Genomic DNA, 19,382 nt, shown 5'->3' on the forward strand with positions numbered 1-19,382 from the left:
CCTGATCCCTGGGTTTATGGGGAACAGACTGGAGGCTGGCTGTGTGGGTACTGGCTGGAAGGCTAGGTCCATGATGTCTGGCCTGGAGCCTGGTGCTTTGAGGGATGGCTTAGCTCTAGGTTGGGTTGGAGGCTGGGTCTGGGAGAGTCTACCTGGGGCCACTGGGGCCAGCCTGGAAACCAGGACTCAGAAATGCTTCTGGAGGATGGGTCTATAGGAACCTTCCTAGTGCTATTGTCTACTGGGCCTGGGCTCTGGGTCTGCTGAAGTGTGGGCCCACAAGGAATGGCCTGGAGCCTGTGTCCACGGAGGCTAGCCTGGCATTGGGCTGATCTGAAGTCTAGGGCGGGCCCAAAGCCTGAGTCCTTGGGGACTGGCATGGAGCTGGGACCCTGGGGCTGGCATGGTACAGGGTGAATTTGGAGCCTGTATCCTCTGGGCAAGGCTGGAGGTGGAGTCTGAGGGTACTGGCCTGGTTCTTGAGGCCATAGGGGTGGGCTTTGATCTACTGGGTCTGCCAATACCAACTGGGTGCTGGGGTGGGCCTAAAGCCTGGGGCTGTGTGGGCTGGCTTAGTGCTGGGCCAGTCTGGAGCCTGGGGAAGGCCTGGAGCCTTAGCTTATGGGGCCTGATCTGGCACTTGGCACATCTGGAGCCTGTATCTGCAGGAACTAGCCCTGATCCAGGGTCTGTGGTTGCCAACCTGGTGTAGCAGTGGGGCTAGAGGCTGGGTCTGTGGGTACTGGCCTGGAGTCTAGGGCTGTGAGGGCTGACTTGGTGCTGGGATAGGCCTGGAGGCCAGGTCAGCAGGGGTTAGCCTGGCATTGGGATGGGCCTGGAAGCTAGGTCAGAGGCTGGTTCTGTGGAGGCAGGCCTAGATTCTGGGGCTACACAGTCAGCCTGATGTTACAATCTGTAGGTACTGCCCTAGAGGATGGGGCTGCAGAGGCTGGCTTAGAGGTTGGGGCCATGGGGGCTAGCCTAGTGCTGGGAGTGATCTGGAAGCTGGGACCTACGGAGTGAGCCTAGTAGTGGGGCATGTCTACAGTCTCCAACAGGCATCTGAATCTGTGGGATAGGCCTAAGGTCTGGAGTTGGGAGGACTGGCTTGGTGCTGGGGTGGGCCTGGAGTCTGGGGCAGTGGAGGCCTGCCTGGTGCTGGGTTTTACTTGAGTGGGCCTGGTATTAGGATCTGAGGCAATGTCCAGTGCTCATATTCCTTCTCCTAATAGTATCTCTGTCCATGCTGTGCTGCTTGTGGTCGGGGGTGAGGTAACGTGGGTAATATGAAACTGTCCTTCCTAGGCTCTCTTCAATGTGTCTTAATTCTGTGATATACTTATGTGATGTAATCTCTCACCTGATTTTCTTAACTCTTATGATGGTACTTTGGTGTACAGATACAAATTAATATTTCCCCAGGCTTCATGAATGGGATGAGCTCTAGAAAGTTCTATTCTGCCATCTTGCTAATGTCACTCCTCTTTGTTGCTTTAGAAGTTATACATTTTGTTCTATTACTTTTTATGATTGATCTTGCAGGTTTTATTACTATCACCTTAATTTACAATTTTTTTAAAGACAATTTCATTCCTCACTGAGGCTAGAGTGTAATGGCGTGATCTCGGCTTACTGCAACCTCCACCTTCCAGGTTCAAGCAATTCTCCTCTCTCAGCCTCCCGAGTAGCTGGGATTACAGGTGTGTGCCACCACATCACCTGGCTAATTTTTTTGTTTTTAGTAGAGACGAGATTTCACCATATTGGCCAGGCTAGTCTTGAACTCCTGGCCTAAGTGACCTGTCTGCCTTGGCCTCCCAAAGTGCTAGGATTACAGGCGTGAGCCTTTGCACCCAGTCCCTATTCTATTCTTTTAGTGATTACCTATACCTATATATGTTACTGAAATTTTTACTATAAAATATTTTATACATACAAAAGAATACATATTATGTACATGTAAGTTATTAAGAATAATAAAATGAACAGCTGTGTAACCAACCTATAGCTTAAAAAAATAGAAACTTTAATAATTTGACTGAAACCTTCAATTCAACATTATTTAACCATCCTTCCTAGAGATAATTATTATTCTGAAATTTTTATTCTTTTTTGTTTGTTTGTTTGAGACAGAGTCTTTCTCTCTAACTCTCTGTCACCCAGGCTGGAGTGCAGTGGCGTGATCTCGACAAACTGAAACTTCCGCTTCCCGGGTTCAGGCGATTCTCCTGCTGCAGTCCCCCTAGTAGCTGGGATTACAGGCGCCTGCCACCACGCCCAGTTAATTTTGTTTGTATTTTAGTAGAGACGGGTTTTCACCATGTTGGCCAGGCTGGTCTCAAACTCCTGACCTCAGGTGATCCACCCGCCTCGGCTTCCCAAAGTGTTGGGATTACAGGCATGAGCCACCGTGCCCGACCTATTTTCTTTGATTTTCTTTATACTTTTCTTACTTATGTCTCATGCACACATGCACACTCACAAATACACACACTTTATAGACTTTTGAACTTAAGTGAAATCATACTGTATGTCTTCTTTTGCAACTTGCTTTTTCTTTGTTTTTGGGTTTTTTTTGAGATGGAGTCTCGGTCTGTCGCCCAGGCTGGAGTGCAGTGGGGTGATCTCGGCTCACTGCAACCCCCATTTTCCAGGTTCAAGATATTCTCCTGCCTCAGCCTCCTGGGTAGCTGATTACGGGCGTGCGCCACCATGCCCAGCTAATTTTTGTATTTTTGGTAGAGATGGGATTTCATCATATTGGCCAGGCTGGACTGAAACTCTTGACTTCGTGATCTGTCTGCCTCGGCCTCCCAAAGTGCTGCAATTATAGGCGTGAGCCACCGTGCCCAGCAGCAACTTGCTTTTTCCTTCCTCTACTTTATACATTATATTTGTGATATTTATTGTGCTTATTTGTATGCTTATTATTCATTTATTGTGTACTCTTAAATTTTCCTGATCAATCTGGCTAGAGGTTTATCCATTTTACTGGTCTTGAAGAACCATCTTTTGGTTTCATTGATTTTCTCTATTTAATTAATTTCTACTCAAATTTTCATTACTTCTTTTTCGCTTATTTTGGATTTAATTTGCTCCTCTTTATCTAGCTTCTTGATATAGGAGGCTGAGGTCATTGATTTGAAGTCTTTCTTCTGTTATAGACATTTTAGTTCTATACATTTCTCTCTGAGTGTGGCTTTAGCAGTATCCTACAAATTTTGATATGTTGTGCTTTTATTTTTATACAGATCAAAATACCTTCTAATTTCTCTTCTAATTTATTCTCTGACCTATGGGTTATTTAAAGCTTAGTTTCTAAATACTTGAGGATTTTCTACATGTTCTTTTGTTACTGAGTTCGAATTTACCTCCAGTTTGGTCACCTTGTATAACTTGAATGATTTTAAATATATTAAGACATTTTATTGCTCAGAATATGGTCTTTTGTAGTAAATACTCTGTGTACACTTGAAAACATTGTGTATTTTGCTGTTGTTGGATGGAGGGTTCTATAAATGTCAATTAGGTCAGATTGGTTGATAAGTGTTTTTCAATTCTGTATATTTGCTGGAGTTCTACTTAGTTTATCAGTTTTTGTAGAGGAATATTGAAGTCTCTAACTTTAATTGCAAATTTATCTACTTATAGTTCAATTGGGTTTTCTCTTATCTATTTTAAAACTTAGTTATTATGTTCATAAACGTTTAGGATTTTATGTCATCTTGATGAATTGGCACCTTTATGTTTATGAAATATCTTTCTTTATCCCTGGTAATAGTCTGTCCTATGAAATCTACCTTGATATTAACAGCCCTTCCAGTTCTCTTTTGGTTAGCATTAGCATGGTATAACTCCTTCCATTTTTCTCCTTCTAGCCTGTTGTGTCTTTGTATTCAAAGTGAGTTTCTTGTAGGCAGCATGCAGTTGGTTGTTGCTTTTTTACCCAATTTGATAATCTCTGATTTTTAATTGGGGGTATTTATATCATTTACATTTAATGGGATTATTGATTATGTTAGGTTTAAATCTGCCATCTTGCTGTTTGTTCAGTCTTTCTTTTTTTCCTCTTTTCTCCTTTTTCTGCCTTCTTTTGGATTGAGTGTGTTTTATGACTCCATTTTATTTCCTTTGTTGACTTAATTATAACTTTTTTTTATTATTTTAGTGTTTGCTTTAGAATTGATAGTATAGATCTTTACCAGTTTACATACAAGTGATATTGTTCTACTTCACATATAGTATAAACACCTTATAATAGTACATTTCCATTTCTACATTCCATATTTCTAACTAATATTGTTTTCCTTCTGCCTGAAGGACACTATTTAACATTTTCTGTGTTGGAGGTCTGTGGGTGATTCTTTCAGTTTTTGTATGTCTGAAGAAATCTTAATATCTATTTCATTTTCATTTACTTATTTATTTATTTTGAGATAGGGTCTCGCTCTGTCTAGAGGCTAGAGTGCACGGTGCAGTCATTACTGCCTACTGCAGCCTCAATCTCCCAGGCTCAAGCAATCCTCCCACTTTGGCCTTCCAAGTAGCTGGGATTTCAAGAGTGTGCCCCCATGCTTGGCTAATTTGAATTTTTTTTTTTTTTTTTTTTTTAGAGATGGGGCTCTTACTATGTTGCACAGGCTGGTCTGAAACTCCTGGATTCAAGTGGTCCTCACACCTTGGCCTTCCAAAGTACTGAGATTATGGGTGTGAGCCACTGTGCCTGGCTACTTCATTTTAAAAATATAGCTTTATTGAGATATAATACATATACAATACAATTTGCCCATTTAAATTGTATAACTTGTTGGTCTTTAGGCTGGGCATGGTGACTCACACCTGTTATCTCAGCACTTTGGGAAGCCAAGGAGGTCAGATCACTTGAGCTGAGGAATTTGAGACCAGCCTGTCCAACATGGTGAAAACCCATCTCTACTGAAATAATATAAAATTTAGCTGGGCATGGTGGTGCATGCCTGTAGTGCCAGATACTCAGGAGGCTAAGGCAAGAGAATCTCTTGAACCCAGAAGGTGGAGGTTGCAGTGAGCCAAGATTATGCCACTGCACTCCAGTCTGGGTGACAGAGTGAGATCCTGTCTCTAATAATAATAATAATAATAATAATAGTAAAATAAATTTTATAATTCTTTGTTTTTTAGTATGTTCACAGATATGTGCAACCATTACCATAGTCAATTTGAGAACACTTTTATTGCTTCAAGAAGAAACTGTATTTTTTAGCTATTAGTTCCTTTTCCCACTGTCTTCCTCCAGTTCAACCTGTAAGCAACTACTGAACTACCTGTTTTTTTAAATTTTTTTTGAGATGGAGTCTCACTCTGTCACCAGGCTGGAATGCAGTGGTGCAATCTTGGCTCACTGAAACCTCTGCCTCCCGAGTTCAAGTGATTCTCCTACTTCAGCTTCCCAAGTAGCTGGGACTACAGGCACGCGCCACCACAACCAGCTAATTTTTATATTTTTAGTAGAGACAGGGTTTTGCCCTCTTGGCCAGGATGGTCTCAATCTCTTGACCTCATGATCCTCCTGCCTTGGCTTCCCAAATTGCTGGGATTACAGGCGTGAGCCATTACAGTCAGCCAACTACTTTTTATCCATATAGATTTCCTTATTCTACGCTTTTATATGACTGGAATCATAAAGTACATAGTTTTTTTTTTTTTTTTTTTAATAACTGGTGTCTTTCACTTAGCATAGTATTTTCAAAATTTATCCATATTGTCCTATCAGTGTTTCATTCCTTTCTACAGGCAAATAATATTATATTGCATGGATATACCATATTTTGTTTATTCATTTACTGGTGGAAGTTTACATTGTTTCTACCTTTTGGCTATGATGAATATTCACCTTTGTTTTCGAAAGATATTTTCACTGGGTGTAGAATTGTAGTTTGACAGGTTTTTATTATTTTCAGTACTTTGTACATTTTTCAGATTTCTCACTTGTGCTTGTCCTGATGAGAAACCTGCTGTAATTTTTATTTTTGTCCTCTGTAAGTAATGTGTCTTTTTTGTCTGGCTGCCTTTAAGATTTTCTCTTTATCCCTGGTTTTGAGCAATTTGATTATAATGTGCCTTGGTATCGTTTGCTTTTTTTTTTTTTTCCGAGACGGAGTCTCACTCTGTCACCCAGGTTAGAGTGCAATGGCGCGATCTCGGCTCACTGCAATCTTCACCTCCTGGGTTCGAGTAATTCTCCTGCCTCAGCCTCCTGAGTAGCTGGGATTACTGGCGCCGACCACCATGCCTGGCTAATTTTTTTTTTTTTTTTTTTTTTTTTTTAGTAGAGACGGGGTTTCATCATGTTGTCGGGCTGGTCTTGAACTCCTGACCTCATGATCTGCCTGCCTTGGCCTCCCAAAGTGCTGGGATTACAGGTGTGAGGCACTGCGCCTGGCCGTTATCGTTTGCTTTTATGTGCTTAGGGTATATTGAAATTCTTGGATCTGTGGGTTTATAGTTTTCAACAAGTTTGGAAAACTTTCAGTCATATTTCTTCAAATTTTTTTTTGTCTCACATGTTGTTTTTGGTAATTCCAGTTATAGGTATACTAGACCATTTGAAGTTGTTTTGCAGGATACTGATATTCCTTCCTTTCCTCCCTCCCTCTCTCCCTTGCTTCTCTCTTTCCTGTCTTTCATTAATTCTTGTTTTATTTATTTTTTATTTTTGCATATTTTTCTCTTTGTGTTTATATTTGGATAGTTTCTAGTGATATGTTTTCAAGGTCACCATTTTGTTTTTTGTTTTGTTTTTGCAATGTCTAACCTTCCATTAATCTCATCCAGTACATTTTTTATATCAGACATTGATGTTTTTTGTTTGTTTGTTTTTTCTGAGACAGAGTCTTGCTCTGTCACCCAGGCTGGAGTGCAGTGGCACCTGTGATCTCAGTTCACTGCAACCTCCGCCTCCTGGGTTCAAGCAATTCTCCTGCCTTAGCCTACTGAGTAGCTAGGATTACAGCTGTGTGCCACCATGCTTGGCTAATTTTTTGTATTTTTAATAGAGATGGGGTTTCGCTATGTTGACCAGGCTGGTCTTGAACTCGTGATCCACCTGCCTCAGCCTCCCAATGTGCTGGGATTACAGGTGTGAGCCACCGTGATCGGCCCCCCGCCCCCCCAGCCCACAAAAAAATCAAATTTTAAAGTGACATGAAAATAATTTGAAACTTATTTTATTAGTACTACAGCTCTTTTAGAATTTGTCTAGCAGGCTTTCTGGGTTTTGCCAGAAAGCCCCCTCTCCCCTCAACACAAATTAATTTTGTTAAGAAAAAAATATCAGCCGGGCGCGGTGGTTTATGCCTGTAATCCCAGCACTTTGGGAGGCCGAGGCAGGCGGATCATGAGGTCAGGAGATCGAGACCATTCTAGCCAACATGGTGAAACCCAGTCTCTACTAAAAATACAGAAAAAATTAGCTGGGTGTGGTGGCGCGTGCCTGTAATCCCGGCTACTCGGGAGGTTGAGGCAGGAGAATGGCTTGAACCCGTGAGTCAGAGGTTGCAATGAGCCGAGATTGTGCCATGGCACTCCAGCCTGGGGGACAGAGTGAGACTACCTCTCAAAGGAAAGAAAGAAAGAAAGAAAGAAAGAAAGAAAGAAAGAAAGAAAGAAAGAAAGAAAGAAAGAAAGAAAGAAAGAAAGAAAGAAAGAAAGATCTCAGTCTGGTTTCTAAAATATTTATTTACTTCCAGATATGAATTTAGAAAAAAACATTCCATATATTATTAACAGGCTATGTGGTTTATTTCCACTGAATAATATAATTAATTTAAACAAAGCATATCTGATTAAAATGCTGTGTGGAAGTAATCTCTTCATGTTCTTAAAAGAGAAGATTGATGAAGGAAAAAAATAATAGATAGTATTTTCCATCTGAGTCTTTATGTGATGTCAAATTGGATACTATTCTATTTCCTCTCTATAACAGATATTGTATTTGTGATTCTGTCTATGTGTGTGTAGTCCTACTTTTGTTAATGTGTCTTCATATCTGGGTGAAATGAAAGCTGACCTAGAACTCTGGTCATTCCTGTGTCAAAGTTGCAACAACTGTGGTCACGGAACAATTACTATGGCAATGTGACTGGTCCTACAGGGATAGTTGTGTTAGAGCAAGATCTAAAACAATCTGTAAAATCTGTAAAAGGCGAATGAGCTGCAATTTCAAACTGTAATAGTTTGAGCTTGTGTCAGTATTTAACCAAAAGAAACACATATGCAGACAACTTATTCTTGGAAAGATAAAAGTCCTAGAAAACATTGAAATGTTTCTTTACTCAGTTACTTTTTCTTGACAACTTTATTTTAATACTGAAATATTGACAGAGCTCTAAGAAATGACATAGATGACTATGTGGTTTCTATGCCAAATAAAGTGAGTGTTTTTTTTTTTTTTAGAACCATCAAATTCTTTTGAACTGGCATAAAAATAAAGATGTTATTTCTTTCTTAACATGAGATCCTAAAATATTTATGAGGTACTTAATTGAGACAGATTATTAACATACAAAAGGAAATAAGAAAGTGACAAAATATTTAACAGCAGCACATGTATTTTTATTCTTTTTTTTTTTCAAAGGGTTATAGATTTGTACTGATCTAGCTACCTTTTCTAGCCTTCCTCATGTACATTTTTTAGGTCATGAAATTTTTAGCTAGAGTTAGTGCATCACTGCAAGAAAATGAATATCCTGGTTTTCCTTTTCCAAACTGATTTTTGTTTCTTTATCTGCATTCTTTCATTCATTCAACATATGCTGAACTCCTGTTCTGTACAGGCACTCTGGTAGGTGGTCAGGATACCTTATTGGCGAAGACAATCAGGGCTCTCTTGATGAGTCTCTAGTGCTGGATAATTTTTCCCCTTCTCTTTCATTCTTAACGCTTCTCTGCCACTTTCTTTCTCTAACCTTTCTCTTCTTTACCTTTGTTTCTTTCCCTCATTCCCATATTTCTCTTGCTTTCTCTCTTTGTAAGAAAATTGTTAAGGGACTACCCTGTCTTCTTCAAGCTCATCTAGGCCCAATAGATGAAACTTCTTTCTTGGCACTTCACTGTTTTCCCATGGGAATTCGGGGACATTCATAACTTTTGGCTTGACTTAGCTGTGTCTGTACCTCCTCTGAGGGAAACTGGTTGCCAGCTGATGAGAGTATCATTTCTTCTACTGCCATGGAGTCACACTCCTCTGCCTTTCATCATGCTGCCGAACTCTGTGAAGAGTGAATCCTTTGGGAAAAGACATCTTCCTGTCTATGTCTATGAGCAATCATTTTTTGGTTGAAACCATTTTTTAAACATTGGTTTTATATTCATGTACCTAAATTTCTTTCCAATTTGGTTTTATTGATCACATTACTGGCTGAGTATTTTCTTTTCTGTTGAGCTTCCCACAATGAATAGTGCAGAGTATTTTTCCAGCACTATGTGGTGAGATGGGGAAAGGTTAGGGAGGAAAGCCTAATATAAATTCAGAAATGGCCAATGTCCTATTGTTTTCTGATGCAGTGTGGTTAAAAAAAAAAAAAAAAAAGAAAGAAAATCGGTGTAGAGTCACAACTATAAGTAGATAAGGGTAAGAAATCTGGGTTCACCTGAAAGCACAGATTAATCAGAATTGTCAAATTTATGTTAGCCCTGGAAGAGTTATTTTGATCTAACCTTGGGTCTTTAAAGTTGAGGATCAGAGATGTCAAGTTACTTGCCAGATATCACATAGCAAATTAATGACAGAGCTGGGGCTAGAACCCAGGTCTCAGTTGCCGGTTTCCTTTTTCACCAAGCAGGATACAGAAGGTAGGGTATAGGAGTAATTATCTTTTGATGGAGCTTGATGTGTTAGAACCTCAGAGATTCAGACTTTTATACTCTTCACCTTGAAATTAAAGAATCTAGTTTCATATGATCCTTGTGCAACCAGCTAAGATGTTGAAAAGAACTGGTATGATAAAATTAACTGCTACCTACTGAATATATGGTCTGCATTGTTAGTATATCCATAGTTTATTTTATGTCTTGGTTATTGATGTTAGTTATTGCTCAGGGGGAAAATGTTTTTCCCCTAACCCCAAGTGCTGCAGTTATAGGTAAAGTTTGGGAAGGTGAATTTGTTTTTGGTGAATTCAGGGGATAAGTAATACACTGAAGAGTTCTGGATATAAAAACCACAGGACAGAGAAGTTTAAACTTGAAAAACAAAAACAAAAACAAAACTTGAATAAGGAGTCAGAACCTTAAGTTTATCTACTTATCTAATTACCTTTTTTTTTTTTTTTTGAGATGGAGTCTTGCTCTGTCGCCCAGGCTGGAATGCAGTGGCGCAATCTCGGCTCACTGCAAGCTCTGCCTCCCGGGTTCATGCCATTCTCCTGCCTCAGCCTCCCGAGTAGCTGGGACTATAGGCACCCGCCACCACGCCTGGCTAATTTTTTCTATTTTTAGTAGAGATGGGGTTTCACTGTGTTAACCAGGATGGTCTCGATCTCCTGACCTTGTGATCCGCCCACCTCGGCCTCCCAAAGTGCTGGGATTGCAGGCGTAAGCCACCGCGCCCGGCTAATTAACGTATTATTTGAGGTGGTTTAGTACAGAGTTTAATCTCTCTTCCTGGGAAATCATTTGATCTCTGGCCTTCCACCCTATGAAAGGCCAAAAACATTACTACTTCTCTGCTCCATTAGTGTGGATATTTATTTTCATTGGTGTGGCAGCCAGTCCTCAAAATGTTCCCCAATGATTCCTTGCCTGCTAGTAATTATGGCTTGTAGAGTCTTTTCCCACATTATAGTGGGGTTTTTCTGTGTGACTAATAGAATATGGCAAAATAGTGGTATGTCACTTCTGAGGCTAGCTCGTGGAACACATTGTGGCGTCAGCCTTGTACTTTCTCAGATCTTTTACTCTGGGGAGAGCAGGCTGCCAGGTTATGTGGGTACTGAGACAGCTTTCCACATAGCAAGGAACTGAGGCCTTCTACCAATGGCCAATGAGAATTTGTAGCCTTCTGTCAATAGCCATGTGAGTGAACCATCTTGGAAATAGATCTGCCGACCCTGGTCAAACCTTCAAGTGACTGCAGCACCTGAGGTTGCTTGAATGTAACCTCATGAGAGACCCTGAGCCAGAACCATCACCTTAGCCACTCTCAGATGCTTGACCCCAGAAACTGTGTAAGATAATAAATGCTTGTTGTTTTAAGCTGTTACATTTTGGGGATAATTTGTTATGTAGCAATAGATAACTAATATAGTTGAGAAGATAAAAGCTAGATATCCTTAATTAATTAATTGATTTTATGAGATGGGGTTTTGCTATGTTGCCCACGCTGGTCTTGAACTCCTGGGCTCAAGCTATCTTCCCACCTTAGCCTCCCAATAGCTGAGATTACAGATGCACACCACTGTGCTTGGCTCTCTAGCTTTTTTTTTTTTTTTTTTTTTTTTGAGATGGAGTCTTGCTCTGTCACCCAGGCTGGAGTGCAATGGTGTGATCTCAGCTCACTGCAGCCTCTTCCTCCTGGGTTCAAGTGATTCTCCTGCCTCAGCCTCCCAAGTAGCTGCGATTACAGGTGCCCACCACCACACCTGGCTAATTTTGGTATTTTTGGTAGAAATGGGGTTTCACCATGTTGACCAGGCTGGTCTCGAACTCCTGACCTCATGATCCACCCGCCTCGGCCTCCCAAAGTGCTGGGATTACAGACATGAGCCACTGTGCCCAGTCTCTAGCATTCTTAATTTAAAAGAAATAATCATAGTAAATGGAGATTTTAATTGTGAGATTTGACCCTTATAAGCAATCACACTATATTTATTTGGTCTGTATTCAGTATTTTCATTTGATTAAAAAGAAAACTGAAGAACAGGAAAGTTAAGTGATTTACTTTTTGGAGGAGCTGGTAGTTGCTGAGAATTGAAATATACTTCTATTCTTTTTCCAATTCTCTTTAAAGTATGGCTCTATTCAAACAGATAGAAGTAAAGATGAAATCCAAAATGACACCAGCAAATTTAAAAGAGAGTTATGGTTTGTGCAAACTTTTGTTTAAGGGTAAGTTTTCTGAGAGCTACTATTTTAGTATTAAATCATTTCAAGTGTTCTTAGTCATTTTATCTTTACACACAGGTCAGTTATGCCACTTTCAGTTAATAAATGTGGAGGGGATTCAAGGGATCATTTAACATAGGCCTAGATATGAACATTTTAATCTGTTCAATAGACACTTGTAAAGAGCACCACCACTGGCCAGGGGATACAAAAATAAATAAGATAATAACATCTGTGCTAAAATGTTTGTAGGTTAGTGGTAGGGCCGATAATTTCAATGGTGATACAGGTATTTATAGGGTTCAGGTAGAGTATAGAGGAGGTACATCCAAACTAGAGAGAGAGCTCGGGGAGGACAAATTACTTTCTCAAAGACACACAGCTGTGTGTGGCATCTTGACTCTGTCTTGGCTGTTTTCTAGAGACCTGGGAGTGGTAGTAACAGGATTGTATGTTGCCTGCCTATTCCCTTTCACGTATTTGTAAGGTACAGTCTATGTTTCTTTACAGAGACTCCATTCTGTGACCTCACTATTCACTAAGACATTATTCAAACTATTTTTTCTTTTTTATTTATAGAGATGGGGTCTCCTTATGTTGCCCAGGTTGGTCTTGAAGTACTGGGCTCAAGCAATTCTCCCACCTTGGCCTCCCAAAGTGCTGGGATGAGAAAGGTGTGAGCCACTGTGCCTGGCTCAAACTTTTTTTTTTTTTAAATGACTTTCTCTGTCAGCCAGGATAAGTAGAATGGGACAGAAAGACTAAGAAACAGAAACATTACAATACAAAACAAAACTCAGGAAGTATAGAAGTGTTGCAAACAAGTCAGGAGGCTGAAATACATAAGGCCAACTGTAAGAAAAAAACATTTGGGGTGTGGAATTCTTAAAAAAATGTATTAAACAATTCTTCCTAATGCTTCATCACGTATTTCTAGCTACTAGTCAATAAGAAATTTGTGGCAATGTGCTGGTTTGGCTTCAAGGAAAGATTATACCCATGGATCAATTTGGTAGAGTCTAGAACTTAATTCTATCAGTTTGAACAAGCAAGTTTCAGACATTATACAGCCAAGGAACTTCCAACAGTCTTCCATGAATGAGGCAATCTGAATGAAGAGGCCTTTTATAACTTCATTTTGAACTCTGCCCACAAATCAAAGGTCAGCGGGCCCTTCGATTCAAAGAGGCTGCAAAATGCCTGGAGGTGCTGCTGTGCCAGTGGTTGCTCCTGTGTGACAGGCAGAGGGAAAAAAGAAACAAGGAAGAGGAGACAAAAGGCAAAAAGAGGGAACTGGAAAAAGAAAAGAGGGAGAGAAGGAAAGGAGAAGAAAAAGGAAGAACTAGTAACTATTGTTTGTTGAGCACCGCCAGCCACCACGCTAAGTACTTTGCAAACTTGATCTCAGTCCTCACAGCAGCCCTGTGAGGTAGTACTGGCAATACTTTTGTTTTACTGATTAGGATATTGAAGCTAAAAGAAGGTAATTTGTCAAAAGTCATACACCTAATAAGTAGCAAAGCTGGACTTTGAACCCAGGTCTGTCTGCCTTCAAAATCTAACACTCCTGGCTACAATGCCACAAAGGAAACATGTTCACCTATTAGGGTCTGAGAGATAACTACCACTGACGATGACTGACTGGGCTCTTCTGTGGCTGGCCTTTGGATTTTTTTTAAGTTTGTAGACAAGTCTTTAACAGGATAAAGATCCCTTAATTGGATTTGCCTGTTATCCAATATTGCACACCACATCACATGCTGTGCTTCAGTTCCCTACATGAATCAGTTAAAACCTTCCCATTTAGTCTAATGAACCCTAATTTCAGACAAAGGTAACTGTCACCTTTTGTTTCATCCTGTGCTTTTATTTTTCAAATACCAGAGCCGACCTCTGAACTCAATCTGCACTTGTCTATTGATGCATAAATATCTATAATATCACAGTAAATTAAATTCTATTTTAAAGGGTTTCTATTTAACAATCTGTCAGAACTTTCACAGCATTTGATTTCTGGTCGCCTCTGTCCAGTGACAGGTTTATCTCAATATGGCTTGATTAATGAAACCTTTTATTTGGTGTAAGCACACCTATTATTACCATAGTCTCTTAATGCTTGCTTAGGCAACACAGGGACTCTCAAAACTTCTAGCTTCTTTAGCTCCACCAGAACATCGGGTGCAATTAACAGGCCGGGAGACTGATCCCTGCCTAGTGGGGAGCATGGTGATGTTAGTGTCAGTTAAATGATACAGCACTCTGTCTCAGAGGCTTGGCCAAACTCTCTTTTAACCTCTAGGGTTTAAAAAATGTTTACGACTTAGTGCCAACAAATCCACCTTTCTCTCCATTGCTACCTTGTCCTTGTATGTCAGTCACTGAGGGGCATAGTGGACGTCTCCCTCAGGAGCCTAGAAATTGCAGTGTGCACTGTGTAGCTGAGAAGTGGGATGCAGTCTAAAATAAAATAACATATTGAGAAAAAGCGTCTTAATGAAGCCAAGGGGCCAGGCACTAATAGCTCTTAAGAAATAGAAAGGACTTTATGATTGATATTCCACAGGCAACCTTTTCAGAAAAGAAGAGTGCAGTTGAATTATGTTTTGTTCCTGACGAGTATTTACCTCGGAGAGAAGCTGCCGTTACTACTAGACTATCTTCTTCGTGTCCCACATGCTTCCAAAACCCCGGGGAAAGAAATACCTTGATTTGCACATACACTCAAAATGTTGTCACTCTGTTTTACATTGCTATTAAATATTTAATAACATTAAAAGTGAGACATTGAAAATAAAATCTGAAACTTATTTGTGCTGGAGACATTGTCTTCTCTGCAGTTTTCCTGTCTAGTGTTTTCTGTACTGGTAGAACGATTTGCTTCTGCCATATATTACACTGTTTCTTATTTGTACCCCTGTCCCCTGCTGATACTTAAAACAGCTCATACTTTTTTTTAAACATTCTTTTTTTAGTTTGTGGTCATTATGGCTTTAAGTGTAGTAAATTCCACCTGGAGAATTTAACAGTTTGGCTGTTATTTTTCAATGTTCTGAGGTAGGAAAGAGAATACAGTAATATTAATAGGTATGATTCAAGTTTCTAATAAATAGTAAAAAATCAGATAAATGAAACAAATGAGTCTGTTATTTAAAAAGAACGTTATGATAGTTAACATTCTGTTAAGACTTGAATATTTAAAGGGAAACTAACCCCTAAAAACATTAGAAAAAAGTATTTTGTTGTCCTAGATTGATTATTAATTTGATTACTTGAGTTTGCAGTTTGGTATTGAATATATATGCTTACATAGACCTTAAAGCACAGTTTTCCTTCTGGATTTTTAGTAGTGAAGAGGAAAATATCACAGGAAGTATTTCTTGTAAAGGGGTAACATCAGATTTTTATTATCAGTTTAGTGTTAATAGAATTCCTTATAATCATACCGGAAAAATAAAGTATAGTTTGACTGTACTTTCAAAATTAGATATATGGTTTAAGAATATTCAATAAAGTAAGAAAGTAGAGAAACTAGTTTAATTTAAAATGATGCTGAAAGTTAATCAAATAATTTTCAGTAACATAATTAACTAGTATTTGGATCTTGTGTTTTATTTGAAAAAAATATGCCATTTTTCTTCATTAAAAATATTCTTTTGCAAGAAAATACAGAGAAACCTCTTAATGAGATTCTGAGTGGAGAATTATGATTCTCCAACATGTTTCTCAGGTTTTAGTTTATTTCACATCATGCTTTTTAACCTTCGACAACAAATATTGTTGTACCATGAAGACAGCAAATCTAAACAATTACATATGTAGTCCAAAGGCATACACAAGAAAATCAATATTTGACATCTTTGCAACTCCCTCTTTGCAGTAGCGTTCAATAGCTCTTATTCATTATACACTTATATCTCTTTCAGATTCGCCTTTGTCACTAGAAACCCATTTTTTTTTCTCCTTTGACTTCCACATAACTTCTTTGCCCTGTACTTTTACAGATGCCTTCTGGCTATAAATACTAATGAAATCTCTTTGCTTAATTCAATTTTGCTGGTACACTTACAGTTATGACCTAACTTTCCCACGAGAGAGACTGATTGAACATTCCACTACCTTATGGATGGGAGCAAACATTCTTACAGAACTGGACTGACAATTTCCATAATTATAGAATTCACAGCCTAATGACCTTAAAAAACAATAAAAAGATCTCTTGTTAATTCCATCTCTGTTACTGACATTCAAGATATTTCATTTTTCACGGGACAACAAATTTACTTTTTTATTTTCCAAAGAGCAGTCTATCCTTTCCCCCCAGATTAAATTTTCTGAATATTGAAGTATCCCATTGAATATTTAGCATTTCTTTGTCTTTTAAAAGTTAGAATATTTATGATCCTTAGAATGAGTTTGACTGATTTATAGCAATCAATTATAAGAGTACGTTTTCAAATAGCCCTTTTAAAAATGAAGAATAGAATAATTAAAAAGATCACAAGTCCTCCCTTGCATATAATTATTTCATTATTTCATTACAGTGCAGAATTATTTTTGCTGACGGTGAGCACTTTTAATTGAGCAAGATCTGTGTTAATATCCAATAGCAAGCAGTTCTTCCTAAGAAATAAGATCATTAATTGCCTAAATTTTATTCAGTACAGTGAGTCTTATGAGTCACATCGCAATATAAACCTAATCACTAGGTAGAGTGGGTACAATATCTTTTCTGTAGTGTAGATATCCTAAAAGCATAACCTGCCTGCTAATTTATTCCTTCAACAGGTTTATTGCCTTATTAAGCATTTGTTTTGTAGAATATTCTTAATCTATCTAGATTATCACAGAAAAACTGTGATAATGAAACTTTAAAATTCACACTTGAAATCTACTAAAGCCAGCCTGAATAATCAAAGCTAAAACACAGCGTCTTTGATTCTTTCTAAATACCAAAATGCTCAGCACCTTAGAATATATTCTGGAAGCTTTTGGCTTATAAATAAAGACTTTGTGAGGTATGGAAATCTTCAGTATAGCAAGATAGCCTGTTATTAAGTGAAGCTAAATTAAATGTTAATAATAGTCATTTTCTTGGAAAAATCTAACATTCATCATAAACGTTATAGTAATCTTGGCATATCTAAATATTTTATATATATCTAAGATATTTTCTTCCCATAAATATTTTACATGTATTTATTGCTATAGGAAGAATGTATAAATTATAATAAAATTCATCAAAACTACTATCTTAATGACCTAGACTGTTTTGATAAAATGTGAGTGAACATATTAAAAAACTTATTTGTCATTATATATATTTTAGTATTGAATATGACGCTGTTGCTGGTCTGACTTAGACCTTAAGTGAAAAGTACAGTATTCTTAGTTTAACTTCTTGTTTGTTTGCTTTTGTGTGTAGTTTTTTTGTTTTTGTTTTTTTTGTTTGTTTGTTTTTTTGTTTTTTTGACACAGGGTCTCACTCTGCTGCCCAGGTAGGAGTGCAGTGGTGTGATCACAGCTCATTGCAGCCTGGAACTCCTGGGCTTGGGTGATCCTCCCATCTCAGCCTCCTAAGTAACTAAGACTGCAAGCAGGTGCCACCATGCCTGGCTAATTTTTAAAAAATGCAGACAGGGTCTTACTATTTGTCCAGGCCACTTAGTTTAACTTTTGAAAGTGGAAATACATGAAAAACTCACTGATATTAATTGGGAAATTTGTGTATTCATTTAGCAAATATTTACTAAGCACCTCTATGTGTTAGGTATAAGCCTAATGTGCTAAAACTACTTTTCCACACCCTTTCAAGAGAAACATTAGTATTTTTGCCTTCTTTGCTTGGATTCAGGTATGCTCCTTTGCTGCTAAAAGGAGAAATTGGCCAGGCACAGCGGTGCAAGCCTGTAATCCTAGCACTTTGGGAGGCTGAGGCAGTAGAATTGCTTGATCCCGGGAGTTTGAGACCAACTTGGGGAACATAGTGAGAATCTGTCCCTACCAAAGAAAAAAAGAGAGAGAGAGAGAGAGAGAGAGAGAGAGAGAGAGAGAAGGATAGAGAGATTGGCCAGCTTGATACTTAACTATCAATTTAGAAGTTATGGAGTTGTTTACAATGATAATTTCTGGATTTCAGTATTTAATGTGTCAGCAATAACTGAAACCTACTGGAACTCTGTAAGAAATGAATTACTATTGTGAATAGAACCATTTTTTTTTTTTTTTTTGAGACGGAGTCTCGCGCTGTCACCCAGGCTGGAGTGCAGTGGCCGGATCTCAGCTCACTGCAAGCTCCGCCTCCCGGGTTCACGCCATTCTCCTGCCTCCGCCTCCCGAGTAGCTGGGACTACAGGCGTCCGCCACCTCGGCCGGCTAGTTTTTTTTATTTTTTTATTTTTTAGTAGAGACGGGGTTTCACCGTGTTAACCAGGATGGTCTCGATCTTCTGACCTCGTGATCCGCCCGTCTCGGCCTCCCAAAGTGCTGGGATTACAGGCTTGAGCCACCGCGCCCGGCCTAGAACCATTTTTGTATTTGGAACTTTTTTACTGGAGATTAAGAATTATATGTGCTACAGAAGGCAAAACAAACTGTCGCCTATAGGAGTTATTCTTATAGTGAAAGAATTCTAGCATGGTGCGTGGGAGGGTGATGTGATCTGGAAGAATAAGAACTAGACTATCCAGAGTCCTGGGTTTTGCTACTGCTCCTAACTAGCTATAAGACTTTGGGCATCTTGAAACCTCTCTGAACCTTAGTTCCAGATCTGGAAAATGTAGATCATAATTCTTTTTTTTTTTTTTTTTTTTTGAGACGGAGTCTCGCTCTGTCGCCCAGGCTGGAGCGCAGTGGTGCGATCTCGGCTCACTGCAAGCTCCGCCTCCCGGGTTCACGCTATTCTCCTGCCTCAGCCTCCCAGTAGCTGGGACTACAGGCGCCCGCCACCACACCCCGCTAATTTTTTGTATTTTTAGTAGAGACGGGGTTTCACCGTGTTAGCCAGGATGGTCTCGATCTCTTGACCTCGTGATCCGCTCGCCTCGGCCTCCCGAAGTGCTGGGATTACAGGCGTGAGCCACCGCGCCCGGCCGATCATAATTCTTGCTCTGACACTTCATGGGGATGCTATCGTGGTAAATAGTAGCTTCCTCATTTGTAAAGTGAAAGTTTTCAAATTAGAGCAATTCTTAAAGTGGGACTAGTTCAAGAATCTCCTTGAAACAATGCAGTTTTTTTTAAAAATACATTCATCTATTCATCTTTCTGGGTATGAGGTCCATAGCTTTTGTCAGATTCTCAAA

General features: G+C 39.3%; 1 non-coding gene across 1 annotated transcript; it reads left to right on the forward strand.

Moving 5' to 3' along the window:
- Nucleotides 1-7,209: 7,209 nt before the first annotated feature.
- LOC123571030 (U7 small nuclear RNA) lies at nt 7,210-7,271 on the forward strand. The gene has a single exon (XR_006695208.2). It is a non-coding gene; the product is annotated as a U7 small nuclear RNA (small nuclear RNA).
- The last annotated feature ends 12,111 nt before the right edge of the window (nt 7,272-19,382 follow it).

This window comes from Macaca fascicularis, chromosome 1, assembly GCF_037993035.2.
Source record: "Macaca fascicularis isolate 582-1 chromosome 1, T2T-MFA8v1.1".
NCBI classification, from domain to species: Eukaryota; Metazoa; Chordata; class Mammalia; order Primates; family Cercopithecidae; genus Macaca; species Macaca fascicularis.